Below are 25,254 nucleotides of genomic sequence, written 5' to 3'. Positions count from 1 at the left end.
AGCGTGACCGTGGGTTTGTGTGAGGCAGTACGTGTGTGACGGGGTGGAGTGTGTGGCTATGAGCGTGACTGTGAGGGTGGTGTGGGGAAGTGTGTGTGAGAGTGGTGGAATATGTGGGGGTGAGCGTGACCGTGGGGGGGGTGAAGGGCACTGTTTGTGAGAGTGGTGGAGTATATGGGGGTGAACATGATAATGGTGGGTAGTGTGGAGCACTGTGTGTGAGGGTCATGGAGTGTGTGGGGGTGAGCGTGACCGTAGGGATGGTGAGGGGCAGTGTGTGTGATAGTGGTGGAGAGTATGGCGGTGAGCGTGACAGTGGGGGTGGTATGCGGCAGTGTGTGTGAGGTTTGTGGAGTGTGTGGGTGTGAGCATGACGGTGAGGGTGGTGTGAGGCAGTGTGTGTAAGGTTGGTGGTGTGTATGGGGGTGAGCGTGATGGTAGGTGTGTTCTGGGGCAGTATGTGTGAGGGTGGTGCAGTGTGTGGGTGTGAGCATGAAGGTAGAGGCGGTGTTGGACAGTGTGTGAGATGGGGGTGGAGTGTGCAGGTGTGAGCGTGACGATGGGTTTAATGCGGAACAGTGTGTATGATGGTGGTGGAGTGTGTGCAGGTGAGCGCGACAGTGGGGTTGTTCTGGGGCAGTGGGTGTGATGGTGGCGGAGTGGGTGGGGGTGAGCGTGTTGGTGTGGGTGGCGTGGAGCAGTGTGTGAGGTAATGGTGGAGTGTGTGGGGGTGAGATTGAGGGTGGGTGTGTTGTGGGGCAGTGTGTGTGATGGTGGCGGGGTGTGTGGGGGTGAGCGAGATGGTGTGGGTGTGGTGGGGCAGTGCCTGTGGTCGTGATGGAGTGTGTGAGGGTGATCCTGGCTGTCAAAGTGGTGTGGGGCTGTGTGTGTGATGATGGTGGAGTGTGTGGGGGTGAGCTTGAGGGTGGGTGGGGCGTGGCAGTGTGTGAGAGGGTGGTTGAGTGTGTGGAGGTGAGTGTGACCGTGGGGATGGTGAGGGGCACTGTGTGTGTGGGTCATGGAGTGTGTGGGATTGAGCGTGCCGGTGAGGGTGGTGTGGGACAGTGCGTATGAGGGTGGTGGAGTGTGTGGGGGTGAGTGTGAAGGTGGGGGTGGTGTGTGGTAGTATTTGAGATGGTGGTGGAGTTTTTGGTGGCGAGTGTGATGGTGGGGGTGGTGTGGGGCAGTGAGTGTGATCGTGGTGGACTGTGTGGGGGTGAGAGTGACGGTGGGGGTGGTGTGGGGCAGTGTGTGTGATGATGGTGCATTGTGTGGGGGTGAGCCTGAGGGACGGTGTGGTGTGGGGCAGTGTGTGTGAGGGTGATGGTGTGTGTTAGAGTGAGTGTGACGGTGAGGGGGGTGTGGGACAGTGCGTGTGAGGGTGGTGGAGTGTGTGGTAGTGAGCAGGGGGATGAGGGTGAGGGTGGTGTTGGGCAGTATGTGTAAGGGTCATGGAATGTGTGGGGGTGAGCGTGACCGTGAGGGTGGTGTGGGGCAGTGTGTGTGTGATGGTGGTGGAGTTTTGTGGGTGTGAGTGTGACGGTGGTGGTGATGTTGGGCAGTGTGTGTGAGGGTGGTTGAGTGTGGGTATGAGCCTGACTGTGAGGGTGGTGTCGAGAAGTGTGTGTGATGGTGGTGGAGTGTGTGGGATGAGTGTGGCAGTGAGAGTGGTGTGGGGCAGTGTGTGTAATGGGGTGGAGTGTGTGGGGGAAAGCATGACGGTGGCAGTGGCGTGGGGCAGTGTGTGTGAGGGTGGTGGAGAGTGTGGGGTGAGCGTGATGGTGGAGGTGGACGTGGGACAGTGAGTGAGAGGGAAGTGGAATGTGTGGGTGTGAGCGTGACGGTGTGGGTGGTGTGGGGCAGTGTGTGTGAGGGAGGTGGAATGTGTGGGTGTGAGCGTGACGGTGTGGGTGGTGTGGGGCAGTGTGTGTGAGGGTGAGCGTGATGGTGGGGATGGTTTGGGGCAGTGTGGGTGAGGGTGGTGGAGTGTGTGGGGCCGAGTGTGACGGTGGGGATGGTGTGGGGCAGTGTGTGTGATGGTGGTGGAGTGTTTGGGGGTGAACTTGAGCGTGGGTGTGGTGTGGGGCAGTGTGTGTGATGGTGGGGGAGTGTGTGGGGGTGAACTTGAGCGTGGGTGTGGTGTGGGGCAGTGTGTGTGTGAGTGTAGTTGTGTATGTTAGGGTGAGCGTGATGGTGAGGGAGGTGTGGGCCAGTGTGTGTGATGGTGGTGGAGTGTGTGCGGGTGAGCATAATGCTGGGGGTGTTGTGTGGCAGTGTGCATGATTGTGGTGGAGTGTGTGGGTTTGAGCGTGACTGTGAGGGTGGTGTGCGGAAGTGTGTGTGAGGGTGGTGGAATGTGTGGGGGTGAGCGTGACAGTGGGGGTGGTGGGGGCACTGTGTGTGAGGGTTATGGAGTGTGTTGGGGTGAGCGTGACAGTGAGGGTGTTGGGGAGCAGTGTGTGTGAGATGGTGGTGGAGTGTGTGGGGGTGAGCGTGTTGTGGAGCAGTGTGTGTGTGAGTGAGGTGGAGTGTGTGGGTGTGAGCAGGAGGGTGTGGGTGGTGTGGGGCACTGTGTGAGAGTGTGGTGGAGAGTGTGGGGGTGAGCGTGACGGGGAGAGTGGTGTGGAGCAGTGTGTGTGAGGTCATGGAGTGTGTGGGGGTGAGCGTGACAGTGGAGGTGGTGTGGGTCAGTGTGTGTGATGGTGGTGTGTGTGGGTTTGAGCGTGACAGTGGGGGTGTTGTGTGGCAGTGTGTTGGGGATGGTGGTGGAGGGTGTGGTGGTGAGCGTGACGGTGAGGGTGGTGTGGGGCAATGTGTGTGATGGTGGTGGAGTGTGTAGAGGTGAGCGTGAAGGTGAGGGCGGTGTGGTGCAGTGCTTGTGAGTGTGATGGAGTGTGTGGGGTTAGCGTGTCGGTGAGGGAGTTGTGGAGCAGTGTGTGTGATGGTGGTGGAGTGTAATAGTGGGGATGGGGTGGGGCAGTGTGTGTGAGTGTGGTGGGATGTGTGGGAGTTGTTGTGACGGGGGCATGGGGCACGGTGTGTGATGGTGGGAGAGTGTGTGGGGTGTGCGTGTGAGTCTGAGGGGGTCAGGTTGACGGTGATGGAGTGAGTGTGAGGAGGACATGGTGACGGTGATGGAGTGAGTGTGAGGGGGTCAGGGTGACGGTGATGGAGTGAGTGTGAGGAGGACATGGTGATGGTGATGGAGTGAGTGTGAGGGGGTCAGGGTGACGGTGATGGAGTGAGTGTGAGGAGATGAGAGTGAGGATCATTGAGAGTGTGTGAGAGGGTCAGGGTTACGGTGATGGAGTGAGTGTGAGAAGTAAGTGTGACAGTAATGGAGTGAGTGTGTGAGGGTCAGTGTGACTGTGATGGAGTGAGTGTGAGGGGTTCAGTGCGAAGATAATGGAGTGAGTGTGAGGTGGTCAGGGTGACGATGATGTAGTGAGCGTGAGGGGTTCAGGGAGATGATGATGCAGTGAGTGTGAGAACATAGAACATAGAGCAATACAGCACAGAACAGGCCCTTCGGCACACGATATTGTGCCGAACATTTGTCCTAGCTGAAGCACCCATCCATGTACCTATCCAATTGCCACTTAAAGTTCGCCAATGATTCTGACACTGCCACTCCCACAGGCAGCGCATTCCATGCCCCCACCACTCTCTGGGTAAAGAACCTACCCCTGACATCTCCCCTATACCCTCCACCCTTCACCTTAAATTTATGTCCCCTTGTAACCCTCTGTTGTACCCAGAGAAAAAGTTTCTGCTTGTCTACTCTATCTATTCCCCTGATCATCTTATACACCTCTATCAAGTCACCCCTCATCCTTCTCCGTTCCAATGAGAAAAGACCTAGCACGCTCAACCTATCCTCGTACGACCTATTCTCCATTCCAGGCAACATCCTGGTAAATCTTCTCTGCACCCTCTCCAAAGCTTCCACATCTTTCCTAAAGTGAGGCGACCAGAACTGCACACAGTACTCCAAATGTGGCCTCACCAAAGTCCTGTACAGCTGTAACATCAATTCACGACTCTTGAATTCAATCCCTCTGCTAATGAACCTAATACACCATAGGCCTTCTTACAAGCTCTATCCACCTGAGTGGCAACTTTCAAAGATCTATGAATATAGACCCCCAGATCCCTCTGCTCCTCCACCTTACTAAGAACCCTACCGTTAACCCTGTATTCCACATTCTTATTTGTCCTTCCAAAATGGACAAACTCACACTTGGCAGGGTTGAACTCCATCTGCCACTCCTCAGCCCAGCTCTGCATCATATCGAAGTCCCTTTGCAGTCGACAACAGCCCTCCTCACTATCCACAACTCCACTAATCTTCGTATCATCTGCAAATTTACTGACCCAACCTTCGACTCCCTCTTCCAAGTCATTAATAAATTTACAAACAGCAGAGGACCCAGAACTGATCCCTGCGGATTTCCACTTATAACTGGCCTCCAGGCCGAATATTTACCATCTACCACCACTCTCTGACTTCGACTGGTTATCCAGTTTTCTATCCAACTGGCCAAGTTTCCCACTATCCCATGCCTCCTGACGATCCGCATAAGCTTACCATGATGAACCTTATCAAATGCCTTACTAAAATCCATGTATACTACACCCACTGCTCTACCCTCATCCACATGCTTGGTCACATTCTCAAAGAATTCAATAAGACTTGTAAGGCAAGACCTACCCTTCACAAATCCGTGCTGGCAGTCCCTAATCAAGCAGTGTCTTTTCAGATCCTCATAAATCCTATCCCTCAGTACCCTTTCCATTACTTTGCCTACCACCGAAGTAAGACTAACTGGCCTGTAATTCCCGGGGTTATCCCTATTTGCTTTTTTCAACAGGGGCACAACATTCGCCACTCTCCAGTCCCCTGGTACCACCCCTGTTGACAGTGAAGACGAAACGATCATTGCCAACGGTTCTGCAATTTCCTCTCTTGCTTCCCACAAAATTCTAGGATAAATCCCGTCAGGCCCGGCGGACTTGTCTATCCTCAAGTTATTCGAAATGTCCAACACATCTTCCTTCCTAACAAGTATCTCCTCGAGCTAACCAGTCCATTTCACACTCTCCTCTTCAACAATACGGTCCCTCTCGTTTGTAAATACTGAAGAAAAGTACTCATTCAAGACTTCTCCTATCTCTTCCGACTCAATACGCAGTCTCCCACTACTGTCCTTGATCGGACCTACCCTCGTTCTCGTCATTCTCATGTTTCTCACATACGCATAAAATGCTTTGGGGTTATCCTTGATCCTATCCGCCAAAGATTTTTCATACCCTCTCTTAGCTCTCCTAATCCCTTTCTTCAGCTCCCTTCTGGCAATCCTGTATCCCTCCAATGCTCTGCCTGAAACATGTTTCCTCAAACTTATGTAAGCCCCCTTCTTCCTCTTTACAAGACATTCAACCTCCCTCGTCAACCAAGGTTCCCTCACACGACCATCGCTTTCCTGCCTGACAGGTACATACATATCAAGGACACGTCGTATCTGTTCCTTGAAAAAGTTCCACATTTCCACGACATCCTTCCCTGACAGCCTATGCTCCCAACTTATGCTCCTCAGATCCTGTCTTACAGCATCGTATTTACCCTTCCCCCAATTGTAAAACCTACCCTGTTGCGCACACCTATCTCTCTCCATAACCAAGGTGAAAGTCACAGAATTGTGGTCACCATCAGCAAAATGTTCACCCACTAACAAGCCCATGAATTGTCCCGGTTCGTTATCAAGTACCAAATCCAATATGGCCTCCTCTCTGGTCGGGCAATCTACATACTGAGTTAGAAAAGCTTCCTGTGCACACTGCACAAACACCGCCCCATCCAATCTATTTGATCTAAAGAACTTCCAATCAATGTTTGGGAAGTTGAAATCACCCATGACTACTACCCTGTGGGTTCTGCACCTTTCCAAAATCTGTTTCCCAATCTGTTTCTCCACATCTCTGCTGCTCCTGGGGGCTTATAGTAAATACCCAATAATGTGACTGCACCTTTCCTATTTCTGGCTTCAGCCCATACCACCTACAAAGGCAAATCCCCCTCGAACTGCCTTTATGCAGCCGTTATACCATTTCGAATTAGCAACGCCACCCCCCTCCTTTTTTACCACCCTCCCTAATCTTACTGAAACATCTGTAACCAGGACCCTCCAACAACCATTCCTGTCCCTCTTCTATCCACGTTTCCGTGATGGCCACAACATCGTAGTCCAAGGTACCGATCCACCCCTTAAGTTCACCCACCTTATTTCTGATACTCCTTGTATTGAAGCATACACATTTGAGCCCATCTCTGTGTCCGCAAGTACTGCCTGTCAGTGCTACCTTCTCCACAGCCTCCCTACATTCTTGGACATCCTGACAAACAGCTAACCTACTTGCTGGACCACAAGTCCGGATCCCATCCCCCTGCCAAATTAGTTTAAACCCCCCCCCGAAGAGTGCTAGCAAGCCTACCTCCCAGGATATTGATGCCCTTCTGGTTCAGTTGCAACCCGTCCTGCTTGTACAGGTCCCACCTTCCCCAGAATGCAGTCCAATTGTCCAGATACCTGAAGCCCTCCCTCCTACACCATCCTTGCAGCCACGTGTTCAACTGCACTCTCTCCCTATTCCTTGCCTCACTCTCACGTGGCACCGGCAACAACCCAGAGATGGCGACTCTGTCCGTCCTAGCTTTTAGCTTCCAGCCTAACTCCCTGAGCTCCTGAATCACCTCCCCACACCTCTTCCTACCTATGTCATTGGTGCCAACGTGCACCACGACTTCTGGCTGCACACCCTCCCCGTTAAGGATTCTGAAGACACGGTCCGAGACGTCTCGGACCCTGGCACCCAGGGAGGCAACAAACCATCCGAGAGTCTCGCCCATCTCCACAGAACCGCCTGTCTGTCCCTCTAACTAAAGAGTTTCCTATAACGAGCGCTCTCCTCCTCTCCCCCTTTCCCTTCTGAGCCTCAGAACCGGATCTCGTGCCAGAGACCCGGTCGCTGCAGCTTACCCCTGCTAGGCCGTCCCCCCCAACAGTATCCAAAGCGGTATACTTGTTGTTGAGGGGAACGACCACAGGGGATCCCTGCACTGCCTGCTTCCTCCCCTTCCCACCTCTAACTGTTACCCAGCTACCTCTGTTCTCTGGCGTAACTATGTCCCTGTAGCTTCTATCTATCACCCACTCAGCCTCGAATAAACCTCAGTTCATCCAACTCCAGTTCCAGTTCCCTAACTCGTTCTGTGAGGAGCAGGATCTGACGGCATTTCCTGCAGATGAAGTCGGCAGAGGTATCGGTGGTCACCCCTACCTCAAACATCCTGCAGGAGGAACATTCCACTGCCTGCGCTGCCATTACTCTACACTTCGTCTCCAAAACAAGAACACTGAGTAGCTTACCTGTGGACTTTAAAGTTAGGTTAGAGGAGGAGGATGGGAGGGAGGCCTGGGGTCTAGAACACACCCACTCAAATATCAATCACTTACCTTCCCGACTATCTCTGCGCTCAACTTCACTTCCGCCCAGCTCGTGCCGTTCTCTGCTGTGAAAAGACCGTTGGCGTCGAGGTAAGTTCTTAAATATCAATCACTTACCTTCTTACAATATTAATTGATTCCTCACTGTGTTACTTCAACACACGTTGAGCAGAAATAAAAATGAGAACACCAGTCAGCTGTGTGACTGCGATTTCACCCAATGTTGCTGCAGCCAACCGATTCAGCTGTAAATGAAATAGCCCACACCGTTCCTGTGCCAGTAATGAGACTGCATTGCATAGTGGTAAGATTTAATGAGTTGAATTAGACCCAGCATCATTTCTCAGGATGGAATTTACTGGGATATAAAGACATGTTGAAATAGACCGGGGTTGGGTTGTGAAATATAGTTAGGAAGGATATGGCCAGAGTTCCCTTGATACAAAATCGTTAGAGATGACGGAAATGCGGTTTACTGGGAGATAAACCCACGAGAAAAGAAAACAACGGAATTTAATAGGATGGTGGAATAGACGAAGAATCACGCGACACAAATCAGTCATTCCTGATTTGTGTCCTAATGGAGCTTTTCCAGCTGATGTGAGGTTGGAAAGGATAAATATGAAGGAAATTCCCTCGTTCAGGTGAATGTATAACTAAAAGTTAGAGCTTCAATATCAGTGAGGAACGGCAAAGAAGTTTACATCAGGTACTTTTTATTCTGAGAATTATTGAAATCGGAGATGATTTTTCAGCAAAAAAAACATGTTAGAAGATGATTCCAGCATATTTGAAAAGCCACGTGCAGACACAAAAGGAGCGAATTTAACTGGGACAGGGATTCTGAGCTGCCCGAATGGGGAGGAAAAATGGACGCTCTCACAAATTGTTCAGCGTTCATCGGAAAGAAATTACTAAATACCTGCAAGTGAACATGTTAAGTGTAAGAAGAGCTGGTGGTGTTGAAAGGTGTAGCAGCTGGTTCTCCGTGAACTACGACAGATTGTTAATGTGCTGAGCTGTTTGTTTTAGCTTTGCATTAAATGGAAGCCGGTTAGCTCAGTCCGCTGGCTAACTAGTTTATGGTACAGAGTGAGACTAACAACGTGGGATTAATTGTCGCACTGTCTCAGGTTACCATAAGGATCATCATCCCCTGCGCCCACGTGATCTGTAATACAATGGTGATTCTAGTGAGTCGGAATGGACCTGTCGATGTCAAGCAGCATTATCGTTGCCATCTGTTGCCTTGAACATTTGCTCATAATGACCCTGGGACGGGACTGATTCCTTTTCATACTCACTCATCTCCGTCTGAAAAATCCAGCGACAAGACGCGTCCTTATTCCTGTTTGAACCCTTTGTTCCAAACAGCATCAAACCTATTTGACTTGACTTTACCAGATTCGGTGACAACATTCAATCTACCCAATGAAATAAATCTAATTCCTTTTGAATGGTTTAATGAGCTGTGTGAGTTTGCAGCAAACAGGATGATATGAAACGAGTTTAAGAGCCTATATTATCCAGTGCAGTGTTAGAGATTTGAAAAAATCATCAAGCTAAAATATCATCTCTGTTTCTCGGTCCACAGATGGATAATTACTTGGGGAATATGTGCAGTTTTACGATTAACAATTGATATCTTTCCCAAATCAGAAACTGGAGTTTAAGAATAGATGCTGCTTTATTCGACATTATTCTTCAACGATGCTTCAGTCTGATGCTCTAATAATGCCTGATTAACGTCAGTAAAATCAGCTTTAGATAACGATTGGAATTACAGCTGCGGCGTTTTTACACGCTGTTAAGTACCAAACGCTGATCAGTTGCTCCACTAGAGCCGCCGGCAGCAAGCCCATAGCGTGCCCTAATCGTACCTCTGGGACCTTCGACCCGCCTGTTCTACTTTTGCTGTGGTTCTGAAATTAAAGCTGAGGCAGAGGAGGAGGAAGTGATATGGACCTGTGACTTCTCGAGCATCAGGTTCAGGAAATGGGACATAGAAAAACGTTGTGCAAAATAGACTTGATTGAAAACTGGGTTTCTGTGGGTCGCTGCGTTGTTTACAGACAATGTTATATTATCGCTGTCACAGGACTTCTTATTCGGTCGGCTTCAGTTTGGCACAGAATTCGATTCAACGAAACTTCACTCTCTTCCTTCTGCATGTTCCTACAGACAACAAGAAATATACTGCACTCATCATCAATATTCAACATGTTTACATCCAAGGACATGTTGTACAGTTTTCATGAATACTGAAGATATCAGAATGTTATGTAAGAGTAAATTGAATTTCAGTTTAAATTATCAAGTGATAAAAATCCAGCGTAAGATCCAGGATGCATGAAATTCATGATTATTACTGTGGTCAGAACTCTAGCCAGGCAAAGGGGAAATCTGCCCCTGAATCCCCAATATCCACACGGCCGTTCGCTCTATGTGTCCAGTTGGAAACCTGTGTGAAGGAACATGCAGTCTGACAGAGCGCCTGGGAGAACCGTCCACTGTATGATCTAAAGCTACAACAGGAGCTGTGTATTCCAGCTGTGAGAGCAGTGGGTTAAAGTGGAGGACCTTGGTATTCCGTGGTGTAGATTCACAGTGTCCTCATCATGTTATTGTTTAAAACCCTCTGTCAGAAACAACACAGACAGAGAGGAATAGGAGGGGGCCATTTCACCCGCAAGCGCTACACCGCCATTTGATATCATCATGGCTGACCGAACACGTCAATGTCTTTTCCCAGCCCATCCACATCAACCTGTCGCCCAAAGGCGAAAAGACACTGAATAAACCGAAACACTCTGTGCAACCGTGGGAGGGAAATGTGTTTAGAGACAGTGGGCTTCAGCAGTTGGTTTTGTGAATGAGCAGCGTATTCTGGACTAATCATGTTTCAAATGATGCGATTCCTTCAAAACTCACCACCAAGAAGGTGAGGAATCTTATCTGGTCAGTAGCAGGGACGAGAACTCCAGATGATGGAAACTGATGATGAGTCAGCTGAACAATCATTCATTCAGCTGAAATTTGAATTAAACTCCGATTCTGCTGGGTTTCAAACCCACAAACTTTGAATCACAATCTTAACAATGCAGTAGAAGTCCAACACGACTTTCATTGTGCCACAGAGGTGAGCTAGCCTACATTTTACTGCACCCAACATTACGGTGTTTAAGTCTTTCATCAAACAGCTATTAATCCTCGCCCCATTTTCCAGTACTTGGTCCTTATCCGTACATGCTCTAGCTCCTCAAGTGTTTGGCTAAATACTCCCGAAGTGTTCTGAGGACTCTTAGATTTACCATACGTTCACACAATGAGTTCCAGACAAACAACACTCTCAGGATGCAAACGTTCTTCCTAAATCTTCTCTGAATATCCTCTTTCTAGCGATTCATCGATATACCTGGTTATTAACCCTTCCCATTAGAATTTTATTCCTGTCACACATATCTATTCTCTTTCTGTGCACGTTAATCAATTCCTCTCTCAGATTTCTCCGGTCTCAGATTAAGAGCCCCAATCGAGCTCATATATCTTTGCAGTGACGAGAGTGTCGTGCTTTAAAAAAAGCACAGCCGGTCAGGCAGCATCCGAGGGGCAGGAGAATCGATGTTTCGGGCATAAGTCATTCGTCAGGAATGAGACTTTTGTGTGGGGTTTGAGGAAGGGGAATGGGGTTGGTGGTCAGGTAGCTGGGAAAGAGATAGGTGGATGAAGGTGAGGGAGACGGTGGTAGTTCAGAGGGGGATTGTTGGCCGGGTCCAGAGAGCAGTGCCGAGTTGGAGGCTTTGGACTGGGATAATGTGGGTGGAGGTGAAATGAGGAGGCTGTTGAAATACACATTTATCCCGTGTTGTTCTGGAGTCCTAAGGTGGAATATGAGACGTTCGTCCTGGAGGCATCGGCTGGTAATGGAATGGCAGTGGCTTGTGCCCGAAGCATTGATTCTCCTGCTCCTCAGATACTGTCTGACGTGCTGTGCTCTTCCAGTACTACACTTTCGACTCTGAGCTCCAGCACCTGCAGCCCTCGCTTTCGCTTATCTTCGCAGGGGGAATGGTCGAGCTCAGACACCACCTTGGTAAATCTCCTCTGACCACATTCCCGTGCAATCACACGTTTCCTGAAGGCTGGCGATCAGAACAGAACAAAATTATCCAAAGAAAAGCAGAAATATCTGAACAAAATCAGCAGTGTCTAGTGGATCTGAGGAGAGATTTTCGAGCCAAACGATCGGCCTTTGGAACGAATGGTATGTGTGGGTGGAGCAGGGCCTAAAATGATTGAACTCAATGTTGGGTACTGAAGATTGTATGGTCTCTCAGTAGGAAATGACGTGCTGCTCTTCCAACTCGCGCTGTGCTATGCGGGAGCGCTGCAGCACACCAAACTGACGTGGAGGCATGGGAACACAGTGGGATGTTGCAGTGACAGGAACCTGGAAGCTCAGGGTCTTAGTTTGCTTGCCGACAGAACGTAGGTGTACTCATGTTTGTCACCCGCTTTGTTTTTTCTCTCCACAGTCTCGATGAGACCACATTCTGAGCAGGAAATGCAGTTTGCTAAATTGAGTGATGGGCAGATAAATCAGTGGAACCTGACACAGTAAGGGGAGACATCGTAAACGAGCAGCATTACACCTTCTGGGATTTCGTGTAATGGTGCCAAATGGGGAAATGCTGATGATCAAGGAGGATTGGACGATGGTGTACAGAGAGTAATTGTCCTGCATAGTGCCAGTATTCAGTGGTGTGGGCCAGTGGGGAAAGGGCAGTAGAACGTACATCTTCCTGAGCTACCTGCTATAAGTAAACACCTCACTACGGAGCAAAAGTATCAAATGATTTTCATTTCAACAACAGCACCAGGTACAGGTTGAGAAGTTACGTGTTTGCACTGTCACTGTCGCCCTGTCTCCCCGGGAGCAGAAGTACTCCCCCACGCTGATTCAGACAGCACAGTTCTTCCTGTGACATGTCCCTTCGAGAATGGAAGGACAGGTATCAATAATCCATACTTGGAACGGAGTATCTGTATTGCTCAATAACAATTGCTTAACTATCCTAACTCCTTTTCAAATCACTTGACCCACATCCTTGTATGTCTTGGCATCATAAATTCACATTTGAATACTTCGGAAAGTTACGTGGATTTCTGCCTCTCCGACCCTTGCATACATTGTGTTCCCCATTTCAACCACGCACTGTTTGAAAACGTCTTTCCACGCATTCACTCTAATCTTTTCACCTCCGACCTTAAATCGATGGCCTCCCGTGATTGAAATCTCCATCAAATCGAAACTTGTATTTCAGTCTACGCTATTCATATCCTCAGTACTTTGTACATCTTAATCATGCCCCTCTCAATCTCCTCTTCTCTAAGAAAAACAACTCCAGTTTTTCCAATCTCTTTTCTTCAGCCAGACAATATCCTGGCAAATCTCCCCTGCATAACCACACACAATAGTTTCGCTAGAGCCGAATGAACAAGTGAAATAAATGATGCGAAAGTCGACAGAAACTGGTGTTTTTTGAATAAAGTTTATTTTCCTCAATGCTTCCCTGTGCCCTTTTCCTGAGCCTGATGTTTCAATAATCGCTGGTCCATGTCAGTAAAAGCTGCGCCATGTGGATTGAGCTCACAACTGCGGTATTGAAATGGATCAACTGGTTTGAACGTCCCGATGGTGAGACTTGGGCATGGTCACACAGCAACAGTGAGCGCAGCAGCACAGGCCTAACGAGATCAATGTGAAAGTGATTGTACGGGAAATGGAAGGGGGAACTTTAATGAGGTATGTGTTTGCGGGAGGGAGGGAATTCTCCGAGAATGGTGAGTCTGGATCCTGTTTATGACTCGCAGAGATGTGTGAGAGAGAGGGGTTTGATGGAAAAAAATATATAATCTAAAAGAATGCTTTCATGTAAAATCAACTGATTCCTTTCTGTGTTTCTCCAGCATTAATCACAAGGAGTAAAATGCAGTGACTCGGATTCGAACGATCTTACTGCGGCCACAATGCAGAATATTTTAACATTTAAACCACCACTGAGTCATGCAAAAACCCGCGTTTAAAAACAGCAATAATTACAGTGACAGAGGATGCGTTAGGAAGAGAAGCAGATACACAGCAGGAATATTACATCAGCGACTGCAGACATGTGGGAATTCAGAATTAGCTGAATCTTTAAATTCGATATCATCAGACGCTGTGGTGGTTCCATCGAATACTGCATGTTGAAGACTGAGTTTGATAGATTTCTAGAAAATAAAAGGTTCAGGGGATGGTGCGGTATATTGGTGCAATGTATGTTTCAATAACAATGCGTTATTAACTATGTGTTAATAACAGTTTCTTCACCAACTTCCACACACAAGGAAGTACACATTGCTGCAGTCAGTCACATATCTCCAGTTCCTGGAACCAGAATCAGACAAACTTTGTGGCACAGCCGCGAATACCAAACTGGAAGTGACTGTGGAAAAAGTGAGCATTGCAGATGCTGGAGATCAGAGCTTAAAGATGTGTTGCTGGAAAAGTGCAGCAGGTCAGGCAGCATCACAGGAGCAGGAGAAACGACGTTTCGGGCATGAGCTCTTCTTCAGGAATGAGGAAGGTGTGCCAAACAGTCTAAGGTAAAATGTAGGGAGTAGGGACTTGGGAGAGGGGCATTGGCAATGGAGATTAAGGTGAGGGTGATAGGCCGGAGTGGGGGTGGGGCCGGAGAGGTCAGGAAGAAGATTGCAGGTTAGGAAGGCGGTGCTGAGTTCGAAGGATTTGACTGAGACAAGGTGGGGAGAGGGGAAATGAGGAAGCTGGAGGAATCTGCATTCATCCCTTGTGGTTGGAGGGTTCCTAGGCGGAAGGTGAGGCGCTCTTCCTCGAGGCATCCTGTTGCCATGGTCTGGCGATGGAGGAGGCCAAGGATCTGTATGTCCTTGGCGGAGTGCGAGGGGGAGTTAAAGTGTTCAGCGACTGGGCGGTTGGGTTGGTTGGTGCGGGTGTCCAGAGGTGTTCTCTGAACCGTTCTGCAAGTAGGCGGCCTATCTCCCCAATGTAGAGGAGACCACATCGGGTGCACCGGATACAGTAAATGATGTGTGTGGAGGTACAGGTAAATTTCTGATGGATATGTTAGGATCCCTTGGGGCCTGAGGGAAATGAGGGGAAGGTATGGGCGCAAGTTTTGCATTTCTTGCAGTTGCAGGGGAAGGTGCCGGGAGTGGAGGTTGGGTTGGTGGGGAGTGTGGAGTTGACGAGGGAGTCGCGGAGGGAGTGGTCTTTTTGGAACGCTGATAGTGGTGGAGGGGAATATATCCTTGGTGGTGGGGTCCGTTTGGTGGAAATGACGAAGGATATTACGATGTATCTGGAGGTTGGTGGGGTGGTAGGTGAGGACCAGTAGGGTTCTGTCCTGGTGGCGATTGGAGGGGCGGGGTTCAAGGGCGGAGGAGCGGGAAGTGGAGGAGATGCGGTGGAGAGCATCGTCAACCACGTCTGAAGGGAAATTGCAGTCTTTGAAGAAGGAGGCCATCTGGGTTGTTCGGTATTGGAATTGGTCCTCCTGGGTGCAGATGCGGTAAAGGCGAAGGAATTGGGAATATGGGATGGCGTTTTTACATGGGGCAGGGTGGGAGGAGGTGTAATCTAGGTAACTGTGGGAGTCAGTCAGTTTATAGTAAACGACCATGTTGAGTCGGTCGTCCGAGATAGATATGGAGAGGTCTAGGAAGGGGAGGGAGGAGTCTGAGACGGTTTTGGTAAATTTGAGGTCGGGGTGGAAGGTGTTAGTAAAGTGGATGAACTGTTCAACCTCCTTGTGGGAGCACGAGGCAGCGCCAATACAGTCATCGATGTAGAGGAGGAAAAGGTGGGGCGTGGTGCCAGTGTAGCTGCGAAGATGGACTGTTCCACTTATCCAACGAAGAGGCAGGCATTGCTGGGGCCCATGCGGGTGCCCATGGCTACTCCTTTGGTTTGGAGGAAGTGGGAGGATTGGAAAGAGAAGTTGTTCTGAGTGAGGACAAGTTCAGTCAGTCGAAGGAGGATGTCAGTGGAAGGGTACTGGTTGGTTCAGCGGGAAAGGAAGAAGCGGAGGGCTATGAGGCCTTCGTGATGGGGGATGGATGTGTATAGGGACTGGAAGTGGCGGTGGACATGAGCGCGTGAAGCTATTCTGTGGCACCAGTGACATGATTGATAAAGGCCCGGTCATAGAGTCATAGAGTTATAGAGATGTACAGCATGGAAACAGACTCTTCAGTCCAACCCGAAAATGCCGACCAGATATCCCAACCCAATCTAAACCCATCTGCTACCACCTGGCCCATATCCCTCCAAACCCTTCCTATTAATATACCCATCAAATGCCTTTGAAATGTTATAATTGTACAAGCCTCCACCACTTCCTCTGGCAGCTCATTCCATACATGCACCACCTTCTGTATGAAAATATAGCCCCTTAGGTCTCTTTTATATCTTTCCATTTTCAACCAAAACCTATGCCCTCTAGTTCTGGCCTCTCCAACCCCAGGGAAAATATTTTGTCTGTATATCCAAGTGCGTGAAATACTGAGGCTGTGAGTGCTTCTGGTCAAAGGCAGGGTGGAAGGCATATTGATCTCAATCTATTACATTATTAAGATTAAGAAGCAGCATTAACCCGCACTGAGGATTGGCTCAGAGGAAGCATGCTGGAGCCTTAAGTGAGAGGTCGACGTATTGAAAGCATTCTAAAAGATTTTTGTTAACAAAGTGGTATTTTGTTGCTTTGACAGTAAGAACTGCTTTTGCTCACATCGTCTCCACATCAGTCTCTTGCTCCAGTAAACACTCCAATCCAGCATACATTGCTTCCATTCCAACACAGAAACGCGTCCTATTCTCTCTCCATCTGGGATAATCTGAATTGACAATGTCATTCTTTGAATGGAGAAATGCAGCAGGGAGTTGTTAGAGCAGCGGCGATCTATTGGGCTAGTAATCTTTGGAGACTGGAACGTGGCAGCTGCTGTTCGTTAAATTCGATGAATAAAATCTGGGAAATAAACCCAATCTCAGGAAATGAGACAATAACTTTAATATACTGAAAACTCATTCGTTCATGTCCCTTCAAAAGGGGAATCTGCCGACCGTGACGAGTCCTGTCAACATGTGACTCCAGACCCACGTCAAAGTGTTTCACCCATGAATGCCCTCTGATTCAGAGAACGGGGAAAATGTGAGTCGTGTCTGTGTGGACTCGAATTCAACTGATATCCAAACTAAATAGACACAAGGATACCCGCAGCGCCAAGAAATCAGGGCCAGGAGGTGACTGCAGGAAGGGATTCAATTACCCGCTGAGGTGTAAACTCACTTGCTCAGTCAGAATGCGCACAGGTCATTCACCACTCCCATATGTACTTTGGTGAAGAATGCCAAGGATTGCAGTGATGCATTCGTCAGGTGGAAAAGTAAAATGCTGAATGGAATTGAATCCAGATCAATGAGTGTTAATGAATTTGGGGAGAAGAAACAATAACAGTGAGTATTCTATGTGGTGTAGACGGACAAAGAGATCATGGATTGGACATTCACGATCCCTGAAGATCAATGGACAGGGGAATCAGTTGGACGGAAGTGCATACTGTAGATATTGGAAATCAGAATCAAGATTAGAGTGGTTCTGAAGAAACACAGCAGGTCAGGCAGCATCCGAGTTGCAATAAAAATGATGTTTCATCAAAAGCCCTTCATCAGGACTAAAGCTGGGAGCCTCGAGGGTGGAGAGAAAAACGGGAGGGCTGGGACAGGGAAGAATTTAGCTGAGAATGCTATCGGTGGATGGAGGTGTGGTTAACGGTGATAGGTCGGAGAAGAGGGTGGAGCAGAGAGGTGGGAAGGAAGATAGACAGGTGGTATACGTCAGTAGGATGGTGCCAAGCTAGAAGGCTGGAACTCGGATAAGGTGGACGTGGGGAGAGGAGTAATCTGGTGAATACCACATTGATGCCCTGGGGTTGAAGGGTCCCGAGGTGTAAGATGAGGCCTCAGGTGATCAGGTAGTGGTGGTGGAGGAGGCCCAGGGCCTGCATGCCCTCGGGAGAGTGGGTGGGGAGGGTTAGTTGATGTGTTTGGTCACGGAGCGTTGGGTTGAATGTTGCGGGTGTCCTGGAAATGTTCTGTGAAGCGCTCTGCGAGAAGATGTCCAGTGGCCCCAATGTAGAAGAGACCACATCGTGAGAAACGGATGCAATAAATGACAAGTGTGGAAGTGCAGATGCACATTTGATAGATGTGGAAGGCTCCATTGGCGCTTTGGAAGGATGTGAAGGGGAAGATGTGGGAGCAGGTTTTGCAATTCCTGCGGTGGCAGGGGAAGGTGCCGGGAGGGGAGGGTGGGTCATTAGAGGGTGTAGACTTGACCAGGTAGTCGTGGAGGAAACAGTCTTTGTGAAAAGTGGATAGGGGTGGGGAGGGAAACATATCCCTCGAGGTCAGTGTTACTGACACTTTTTACAAACCCACTGATTCCCACAGCTGTCTGGATTATACCTCCTCCCACCATACCTCTTGCGTAAATGTTATCCTCTATTCCCAATTCCTCCACCTCCATTGCATCTGCTCCCAAAGGACCAGTTCCGCCACAGAACACACCAGATGTCCTCCTTCTTTAAAGACCAGAACTTCCCCTCCTTTCTGGTTGAAGATGCCCTCAAACGCATCTCAGCCATGTCCCGTACCTCCGCTCGCGAAGTCCACACCTCGAACCGCAACAAGGTCCTCATCTTCTATCCCACCAACGTCCGCATAAATCACATCATCCGATGGCAGTTTCGCCACCTGTAAACGGACCCCATCCCTATCCACTTTCTGCCAAGACCGTTCACTCTGTGACTACCTCGTCTAGTCCACGCCCTCCAATGATCCACCCTTTCCTCCTAGCACCTTCCCCTGTCACTGCAGGAAATGCAAAACGTGCACCCACATCTACCCCCTCACCTCCCTCCAATGGAGGCTTCCACATCTATAACAAGTTCACCTGCACTTCCACACATGTCATTTATTGTATCTATTGCTCCCGATGTGGTCTCCACTAAACTGGGGAGACTGGATGTCTTCTCGCAGAGCACTTCAGAAAATATCTCCAGGACACCCGCAAGAATCAACCCCAGTGCGCCTTGACCAAACATTTCAACGCCCCCTCCCACTCTCCCGAGGACATGCAGGTCCCGGGCCTCCTCCATCGCCACTGCCTCACCACCCGATGCCTGGAGGACGAAAGCCTCATCTTTCGCCATGCGACCCTTCAACGCCATGGCATCAATTTGGACTTCACCAGTTTCCTCATTTCCCCTCCCCTAACTTTCCCCAGTTCCCAACTTCCAGCTCAACACCGTCCTCCTGACCTGTCCCACTTATGCATCCTCATTCCCACCTATCCGCTCCACATTCTTCTCTGACCTATCACGTTCACCTCCCACCCCCACCATCTTACTGCGCTCTCAGCTACCTTCTCCAAGGCCCCATCCCTTCCCATTTATCTCTCCATCCCATATGCTTCCAGTCTCATTCCTGATGAAGGGCTTTGGCCCGAAACGATCATTTTTCTGCTCCTCAGATGCTGCCGGGCCTGCTGTGCTTCTCCAACACCACTCTAATCTTGTGGGGAATCAGTTGATTGAGAGGGTTTTCGGATATTTTCTGTTGTTGACCACGGGCTGTGGATGATAGTAGAACTTTAGCAACCACCAGTTTAGGGAACAGCTAAAGGACTGAGCACAAGTCTGGTCACCGCATAAAATTGTAAGATAAAAGTAGAAAGCTGAAATATGCAATATTGCCCATCAAGACTGACTCACCACTCAATGAGTTTATCACTGATTACTTTCCAAGTCAGGGTGCTATGCGCCTTGGAGGGTAACTTGCAAATGGTGAAGTTTCATTGCATCTTCCAACGTTGTCCTTATAGTCAGTATAACTGTTGAGCTTTGAACGTTCTGTCAAAATGCCCAGATTACTTACTCCAGTGCATCTTGTAGTTGGTGCACTCTGCTGAATTGTTCCTTAGCGGTGAAGAGAATGAATATTGCAGGTATTGAAGAGGGAACAATCAAGTGACTGCATTGTCGTAAATGGTATCCAGTTCTTTAAATGTTATTGAAGTTACACCCATCTCAGCAAATGGAGAGAGTCGTGTTCCACGTCTCATTTGTGCGTTGCAAACGATGTAGATTTCACGGTGGCACGAGTTGAGATTATAATCAAAAAATGACTACCGAAGGACATGTTTTCGTTGTCAAAATGTTTGTATAGCCAGTTCATATCATTTTTTCCCCTAAATCCTAGCTCTGTGGACGATTACATGGGGTAGTTTGGTTACAGTAAAGCCATTGAATGTCAGTGGGATATGATTAGATTCTCATTTGTCAGAGTTATCATTACTGTATTCCGTCCTTGTGTGGACCGATCTGATTCCAGTCGCTGTCTGATTTCAAGTTCCATTTCACATCTGTGCCAGGAATTTCAATCATTCCTTCACATAAATTTCTCTACTTGCCTTAATAATATGTAAGGACGCTGCAGGGGATAGCAGAAATTTGCGAAGATGTTGTCAACATTGGATAAACTGGAGCTACGTGGAATGATTGGTTAGCTTGGGATTATTCTCCTTGAAACAAAGGAGGCAGAGTGGAGCTGTATTATCACATAATAACATATATACACGTTCAATATTCATGGGATCTTAACAGGATTGTTACGGGTAGGTAGTTTGCCCTCTGGTATGATGAGAGCACCAGAGGAAATGAAGTCACAATTAGTTATTGCCAATTTAATTAAGCAATGAGGAGTAATTTCTTTGCTGATGGTCCAGTGATTCTGTGGAACCCTTTCCAGAAAATTTTGTTTAGGCTGAGTTATTGTGTATTTTCAAAATGTGCCAGACAGATATTTAACCAGAAAGACGATGAAGCTCTGTCGATGTAAGGCTGGAGAATGGAGTTGAGGATTAACAGATCAGCCATGAGTTCGTTGAATGGTGGAGCAGACTCTATGGGCTGAATGGCCGACTTCCAATCCTACATCATTTGGTCGAACGTATTATTCTATTGATAAGTTTGGAATTCTGAGGGGATGGGATGAAGTGATAGAAAAGGTTTCTCAAACTTATCAGAAAGATCAGGAACAAGGCTGATAAACCCATGAACAAGAAATGTGTTGTGGCCTGGAAACAACAAATGGCACTGGGCACACCGCAGATGGGTATGTGCAGAAGTTGTGATTGCTAAAGAAAATTGGTGGATCTAATCCTGTTGGCAACTTGGTGATCGCGCTGGATGATGGATCGCAAGTGTGATTCACACAGCAATAGTTTGTGAAAGAATGAAAGGTTTGTTTCACTGGAGAAGCTTTCTGCAGTGCCAATTCCAATTGACTGTCTGAAATACTGATCAGACCTTTGTGTGGAATGTTACATCAAAATACTCAATCACAATCCCATTGGATAAACTATTGCTCTCGATCTCTCCTTATTTGTTTCTCTTTCATTCGATGTATATTCATTAAAAGTCAAGATGGAATGAAGGGACGAAACAAAAGTTGCACTCCTTTTCATTATCCCAATTCAACTTACAACAGAATCTAATTGGTTTGTTTCGACTTTGATGTGGTATCAATTTATCGCAAATCCCCGGTGCAATGAAGTGCAAGTGCAAGATTCTCCATCTAATGCATATTAAAGAAGCGAGTAACAAAGGAAAATCACAGCTGCGTTTAATAAAAGTAACAACCAGAGCAGGATTTGAACCCACATGTGGGCAATGAATTACCAACCCGTCGCCATAACCTCGGGGTCATTTCATCGCATAGTAAAGGAGCTCACTTGTGACCCTGTCAAGATTACATATGGTGCTAATAGGGGATGAGAAATCCCTTGAGCAGAATCGAATCCACACCATTATGTTTCTGCTTTCAGAGGAATGATAATATCAGCAAAATCCAAGGAATTGACACCATCCTTGGAAGGAATAGCTGTCCTTGATTCATTCCGAGTCGGAACTGTCTCAGAATGAACCAGCGAACAAGAAATTCCCGTCACATTCACACGCATATTTAGTCTTGACGCATAATTTCTTCAGGCAGTTTCTCCCTCACGTGAAGAAGTATATATGGAGAGAGAAGTGAAGGTGATGGTTTAGCTCGATGGCTTTTCTCATGTGGCTGAACCTGAACTGTGTAAAGTTCCCGGAAATGCAGTTTTGTTCGCTTCATTTTATTAATTTTGCTGCAACCTCACTCTGCTCATTGCAATGATCGGAAGTGAATTGGATTTATATCATTGGAATGTTTAATATTGTATTCAATTTTGATCCGAATTTATTTCAGCTTAAAGAAAATACTGATGAGAAAAACTAAAAGTTTAACTGCAACGAAAAAGCCAGTTTTGATGCTCAGTTGCTTTGGCAGATTTCAGTGGGTATCTAATGAACCCAACATCATGGTGATTGTCCGCCCGTCATTTAGACATGGGATTAAAGCAGAAAATCGACCTCCAAGCGACGTGTCACTTCCTATTCATTATGGAATATCTTTCCTTGACAATCTCTAAAATCTGTTCAGTTCCATTTATAATGTTTAATGTGGAATATTAATGCAAATCTTTCAAAATTCTGCATTTTTTGCTGACTCTTATTCGGCTGCATACGTTTCTGATATTTCTTTGCATTTCAATTTATCCAAATTAGACATTGCTTCCTCGCACCTTCCATCCCCCACACCCCACTTTTACACTTTTACCCAGCCACAGGCTGTCTCTCTCTCCTGGTGAAACTCGCTGCTTGTGTGTCTTTAAATGTGCCTTCCCAAATATTTTGGAAACGGATTCTCTGAGTGACAGAAGTTCTGCTCCATCATTTCTTTGTCCTACATCAATGGTTTTGAATACCTGACGTTCAGAAATTTAGTAACTTGAAAGAGTGAATTTACCACTTATTTCCTCCCTCCAAACCTCACATACTCTGGAAAATTTCCATTCGTTGGTTCAGTTCCAAATTTTCCAACACACAAATAAATAAAATACCATTCCCACTAAACGCCGTCAGCATCGTCTCTAATGTCTTACCAGCCCAGTAAACGCTGGCAGTGTCCTCTCTGATAGAATCACAGATTCCCTACAAGGCAGAAAGTACAATTCACCCAATAGAGTTTATAGGGTCACTCTGAAGAGCATCACAACCAAACCTAGCCCCCACTCTATCCCGTATATTTCACTTGAAGAAAGAACAGCCCCCTGGCTTGTGATTTCAAATAAACCTACTGGAATAAACAATTGCATCGTGTGACTGCTGACATTACCCATGGCTAATTCACTTAACTTAGTGATTTCACTCCCTGGAATGACAGGGCAATTTAACATGGTCAATCCACCTCACCTGCAGATCTAAAATCAGTGCGAGCCACTCAGCAATTATATCATAACAGTGAGAACCATCTGCATCATGTTTAATAGCTTTACACACTGGTAACTCAGGCTAGTGAAAGCAAGCTGCGCCCATCAACCATAATTCAATGCATCCAAACGCGATTCTGTGCTGTATAACCTCATTCGTGCTGCAGGGAATGTTTCTGCACTCAGATCTGAATGGGTTTACCCTGTTTTCTTCCTCAGGTTCCTGCGTTAAGCAAACATTTCACTCAGAAACAAATCGATAAAATGGTTTTTATTCCAACACAGATACAATGTGCAGTTAGCAGAAGTCACGTGTTTGCACTTTCACTGACACTCTCTCTCCAGGAGCTGCAGTCCTTCCCCACGGTGATTCAGACAGTCCTGTCCTTCCTGTGACATATCCCATCAAGAATGGAAGGCCAGGCATTAATAACCTTCACTGGGTAAAAGAGCGACAGGTTTAAAAGCTTAGCAGAGAATTGAGCCCTGTGACAGGCGGGTACACTGATCACGATACTGCCGAGGACAACAACGTCGAAGGAGGCCCTTCAGTCTGTTGTGGCCGCACTTGTCCAACACAACAGCTTAACGACCTGAATCAAGTTTTCTATCATTCAGCCCATAGCCTTATATGTCTTGGCATCACAAAGTCTCATCTATTTTTTTTTTCAGCTGAAAAGGGTTTCCGCCTCTGTGACGCTTTGCGCACATCTACTCAAACCTTTCTTCTTTTCCTGACATCTCTTGGCCCGATATTCGATCCCTCCATCAACAGGAATCGCTTCTTTCATTCGATCCGATCCGTATCCCTGATTGTTTTGAACATCTCAGTCATGTCTTCCCCAATCTCCGCTGCTCGGAGACAAACAACCCCAGTCTGCCTTCATAACTGAAAATATTCAGCCAAACAATACCCCAGTGAATCTCTCCTGCACTGTTCCCAGTGCGATCACATCCATGCTATAATGTGAATTGTAGAACTGCACACAGTACTCGAGCTAGAGCCAAATAAACTTCTTTTATTCTGTTACTGTATGAGGGCATCGCTGGCTCGGCAGCATATTTTGCTATCTCTAAGTACACAGCGGGCACTGAGTCTCAACTATATTGCAGTGAGTCTGGAGTCATCTGGAGGCCCGACAGATAAGAAAGGCAGTTTCCTTCTTTAAAGGACGCCAGTGAAACTGATGGTTTTATTTTTTTTTCAACAATTGACCATGGATTTATGGGAGTTATTAGATTCGTAATTCCAGATATTTACTGAATCCCAATTCTACCACCTAGCATGGTCGGAGTCAAACCCGAGTCCCTGGTGTCTGTGTTAACAGTCCAGTGGTAAGAGCGCTCGGCATTGCAGAAAACCGGTCAAACTGATCTTTTCCAATGGAGTTGCTTTTCCCCGATACTGTCCTGTGTCATTTTCCTGAGCTTGACACTCCAATAATCTCTTTTCCGTCGCAGTAAAAATTGCTACATGAGTATTGATCTCACAACAGCGATAACCAAATGGATCAACTGGTCTGCAGGTCCCGATCGTGGGGTTGGTGTACGTTCACCCAGCAACAGTGACCACAGCAGCACAGACTGAACGGTATTAATGTGAGAGTCAGTGCCTTGATGAAATAGGATATGACTCCACAGCCACACGATGAAAGAGCAGCGCTCCGAAAGCTAGTGCTTCAATTAAACATGTAAGACTATAACCTGGTGTTGTGTGATTATTAACTTTGTACACCATAGTCCAACACCGGCATCCTCAAATTAATGAAATGGGGGTGTTGGACGGAAAGTCGGGTTAATGATCGTAGGAGGGAAGAAATCTCTGAGAACGGGCGTATTTGAATGCTGACATATGAAACACCGAGTTATGAGCGAGCAGAATTTGAAGGAAAAAGATCATTGCCTTGGACAAAATTACCATGTTAAAACAACTTATACCTTTGTGTGCTTCACAAAAACTGGGGTAAATAGAGAAACTACTGCCGTGACTCGGATTCGAACCGAGGTTTCTGCGGCCACAACGCAGAGTACTAACCACTATACGATCGCGGCATCCCATATATCAGCACGCTGCCATGGCGCTATAAGTACAGTAGTATAGACAATGTTAGGCAGAGTACCAAACACAGAATATTAGTGCTTAGCGAACAGTGGCAGATATGTGGGAACTCAGAATGGGCTAACCGTTTAACATTGGTGCCCACAGAGACTGGGGTGATTCCATCAATAATATGCTGAAGGCTAGATAAATAGATTTCTCCAAAACATCAAAGATTCCGGGGACAGTGCAGGTTTTGTTGAAATGT

The 25,254-nt window shown here is 47.5% G+C and overlaps 1 non-coding gene across 1 annotated transcript; it reads right to left on the bottom strand.

Moving 5' to 3' along the window:
• Positions 1–24,928: 24,928 nt before the first annotated feature.
• trnah-gug (transfer RNA histidin (anticodon GUG)) lies at positions 24,929–25,000 on the bottom strand. Its single transcript has one exon. It is a non-coding gene; the product is annotated as a tRNA-His (tRNA).
• Between the last annotated feature and the right edge of the window lie 254 nt (positions 25,001–25,254).

Source organism: Chiloscyllium plagiosum, unplaced genomic scaffold (genome assembly GCF_037043375.1).
Source record: "Chiloscyllium plagiosum isolate Xiang-an unplaced genomic scaffold, Cpla_swu_hap1 HiC_scaffold_37, whole genome shotgun sequence".
Classification (NCBI taxonomy): domain Eukaryota; kingdom Metazoa; phylum Chordata; class Chondrichthyes; order Orectolobiformes; family Hemiscylliidae; genus Chiloscyllium; species Chiloscyllium plagiosum.
This window is presented reverse-complemented; position numbering and strand designations above follow the sequence as displayed.